Genomic DNA, 3,997 nt, shown 5'->3' with positions numbered 1-3,997 from the left:
ATCATGCATATGACACTAGTATAAGTTACTACCTTCATAATGCAAAGTAACATAATAGTAGTAACATAGATGGCTTCATTTATTAACTTGTAGACTCATCTTATCTTGGGAAGCGCTATGTTACAGTGATATATTATGTTACCATCTCTCATTGACTACTTGCCATATAAGAAAAAAAAATTTGAAGTGTACTATGTTACTACCTAAGTTACTTCCAGTATGACTAGCCTCATGGGAAGGTAGCGTTTAGTGCAACAACCACCAGTTATTAGCGCCTTGATTAGCGGCCAGCGTTGCATAGGGCGGATGCTTATATTATTCTTTAATTTTATGTATTTTTTTTGTCTATAAGCGTGTAAGTAACCGCCCTGCATTGAACATGCCCCAATTACTCACGCAATTATGACGCATTACTCCCCCGGTCAATAATCAAGCTGTCACCGTGCATGCATTGGCTGCATACAGGCTGCTTTTCTGTTTCTCACCCTCTAATTAACCCAGCAGTTAATGCATTGCGCCTTAATACCCTCCGTTTCTAAAAATATCTTTTTAGAAATTTGTATATGAACTACATATGAATGTATATAGACGTATTTTAGAGTGTAGATTCACTCATTTTACTTTGTATGTAGTCTATATAAAATTTTTTTAAATATGTTTAGAAACAGAGGAAGTACTATATAAGATCAGGCCCTTGAGCCAGAGACTCAAAGTGCAGCATCACCTTCACTCTACCACACTGCGCCTTAGCTCAACACACGAGACCTCTCCATGGAGCAGTGGGCGTACTACCTCTGCCTTCTCTTGGCTCTCCTCCTTCCTTTCCTTCTCTTCAAGCTCAACACGAAACACAGCGGTGGCAATAGCGGCGTGCGTCTGCCACCCGGTCCGTGGCGGCTTCCGCTCATCGGCAGTCTTCATCACCTCGCCGGCAACCCGCTCATGCACTGTGTCATGGCCGACCTCGCTCACCGGCTCGACGCGCCTCTCATGTACCTCAAGCTCGGCAAGGTGCCGGTGATGGTGGCCACATCCCCGGAGGCTGCCCGCGAGATCATGCGGACGCATGACGTCGTCTTCGCTACGCGGCCGTTGAGCCCCACGTTGAAGATTATGAACTCTGAAGGGCTGGTATTCGCTCCCTATGGCGCCTTGTGGCGGCAGCTTCGCAAGATTTGCATCTTGGAGCTTCTCAGTGTGCGTCGCGTGCAGTCGTTCCGCCACATCCGGGAGGATGAGGTCTGCCGACTCGTGGCCGCCATCACGGTGGCGCCGCCCATGAAGCTCGTGAACGTGAGTGAGCGAATTGCCATCCTCATCAACGATTCGGCGGTACGCGCCATGATTGGGGAAAGATTCATGAGGCGTGAGGAGTTCTTGCAGACACTCGAGGATGGTGTCAAGATCGCCGGCGGGTTCAGCCTTAGCGATATGTTCCCATCATCGTGGCTCACGAGATTCATCAGCGGCACGACACGGCGGGCCGAGGAGTACCACCAGAAGAGCTTCGAGCTCATGGAGTACGCGATCAAGCAACACGAGGAGCAGAGGGCAACCACCGCCTCAGCGAGCGGTGTCGTGGAGGAAGGAGAGGACCTAGTGGACGCGCTCATGAGGATACGCAAGGAAGGTGTCCTCGACGTGCCCCTTACCATGGGAATGATCAAAGCAGTTATACTTATAAGTGCAACAATTTCTTAACTTCTGCCTTCCCTCTTCTAGCAGTTATACTTTGGCCACAGAGTTCCGTAAGAAATATGCCATATTTTTTTAAATTGGAATGATTTGGAGATTAATCATGAGTCACCACGCCACCTCGCAGTTGATGCAGTATTAAACAAAACTAATTATACATTTTTTGATAGTTCATTTCGTGATTGATTCTATTTATTATCAATATGTTGTTGTCAATGTTAAAATTGTTTCATAATTTGAGTCAAACCAAAACAATTGACCAACATATAATAAAAAAGCTCAAGTATTTAAAAATGATGGAGTAGTTACAACAAAACAAAAAGGGTCAAGTATTTCGAAACGAGAGAGTAGCTAGCAAGACACAAGTGTCTCTTAATTCATTTTGTTTTTTCTTGAGTTCACACAGAATCGAAGAATTGTTATATGTTATACTCGCTATTATTCAAGGATTTGCTACTGGATATCTCACTGCATATGGGTGACAATCCAAAACTGCCTAGAATACGTAGCAATTCCAAATTTCATCAAATCGGCAAATTGCAGGATCTGTTTGGTGCCGGAAGCGAGACATCAGCAATCACTCTTTAATGGGCCATGTCAGAGTTCATGAGGTCCCCAAATGTGATGTGGAAGGCACAAGCCGAAGTACGCAAGAACCTGCAAGGAAAGCCGAAGGTGACCGAGCATGACTTGATCAATCTCAAGTACCTCAGACTCGTCATCAAGGAGACAATGAGGCTTCATCCACCTGCACCATTGCTTCTCCCTAGGGAGGCAACTGAGCCTTGCAAAATCCTCGGGTATGATGTCCCCGAGGGCACCACGATGTTAGTGAACGCATGGGCAATTGGAAGAGACCCTAGGCACTGGGAAGACCCTGAGGAGTTCAAACCAGAGAGATTTGAATCTGGCATGGTTGATTTCAAAGGAACAAACTTTGAGTACATACCATTTGGGGCAGGTCGAAGGATGTGCCCTGGAATGATGTTTGCGCAGGCTAGCATCGAGATTGTACTGGCCGCACTTCTCTACCACTTCGACTGGGAGATCCCAGGAGGGGTGAGACCAGATGAGCTGGACATGACAGAGGAGATGGGCCTCACTGTCCGGCGGAAGAACAACCTGTACCTGCACGCTGTGGTTCGTGTGCCCCCAGTTTAATTTGCACTTGCATTGATATGTGACGAGAGAATCCTAAGTATGAGTGCCTTCTATTTCTTTGTCTAGTGCGGAGACTTATTAAGAAGTATTGTTAATTACTACATCGCTGGAAGTTAAGCGTTCAGTTATGTGTCGAAGTATGGCGTGCGTTATTGTGCCCATCAATTTTTTCAATCAAATGATAGGAATTTTTACAAATATTTGGAGGCATGATCACTACCTAGGTCTAAACCAATAAATAAATCTGTGGTGGTTCAAATCACAACATGACACCTATAATTCACCCAATTCACACACATTTAACCAGAAACAGTACTCAAGATGCCAGACTAATTAACATATTGTCAAACATACTTGTAGCAAGTATTGACTTAGAGGGTGCTTGGATACGTTTTAGTCCCATGACTAAAAGTAGTGGGACTAAAACTTGCTAGCCTCACCCATGCTTGGATCCAAATACTAAAGAGACTAAAATCAAATTATTAAGCATTTGTTATCCTCCAAACCCTCCAATCCAGAACTCGCATGTGTTAAAGGAGAGTAATTAAATGAGGAGAGAGAGGGCTAATACATATTTTAGTAGGTTTCCTATGACTAAAAAAATTTAGCCTCAAGACTAGTCCTAGTCTCTCTTTAGTCAGAGGTGCTTGGAACTTTAGCCTCTAAAAGAGACTATTTTTAATCAGACTAAAAATAGTCCCTTGGATCCAAGCACCCTCTTAAAATGTGTAACCAAACAACCGTAGTATAACTTCACTCTAAATAGAAAAGATGGCTAATTAGTGAATTAAACTTGAGACCACCTTTGGCAACGTAATCAAATCCTCCATCTCTTAATTCAAATGCCTCATATATTCCAAAAAATTCAATTTAGAAAAGGAAAGGAAAAAAGAAAGAAGGTCGTAGATTAAAAAGGCTATCGCTCCTGCCTATGCCGGCACACCATCTCTATTACCCTAGCTTCGACAGTGGCTGTAGCATAAATAATAAAAACTGGACTTAGCACACAAATAAAAATACAGGGCTTGTACATCCTAGAGCATAAAACAAAAATAGTTTCTCAATACTTAAAATTATTGGACAAGGCAAGCAAAGACTTATGATGAATTCACACCAATAATTTTGTTACTACGGATATATG

At 43.6% G+C, this 3,997-nt stretch overlaps 1 pseudogene; it reads left to right on the top strand.

The window, feature by feature from the left end:
- The first annotated feature begins 727 nt into the window (after positions 1-727).
- LOC119300499 lies at positions 728-2,856 on the top strand (annotated as a pseudogene).
- The last annotated feature ends 1,141 nt before the right edge of the window (positions 2,857-3,997 follow it).

This window comes from Triticum dicoccoides, chromosome 1A (assembly GCF_002162155.2).
Source record: "Triticum dicoccoides isolate Atlit2015 ecotype Zavitan chromosome 1A, WEW_v2.0, whole genome shotgun sequence".
Lineage (NCBI taxonomy): Eukaryota > Viridiplantae > Streptophyta > Magnoliopsida > Poales > Poaceae > Triticum > Triticum dicoccoides.
The sequence above is the reverse complement of the archived record's forward strand: the minus strand, read 5'-3'. Positions and strand labels throughout refer to the sequence as shown.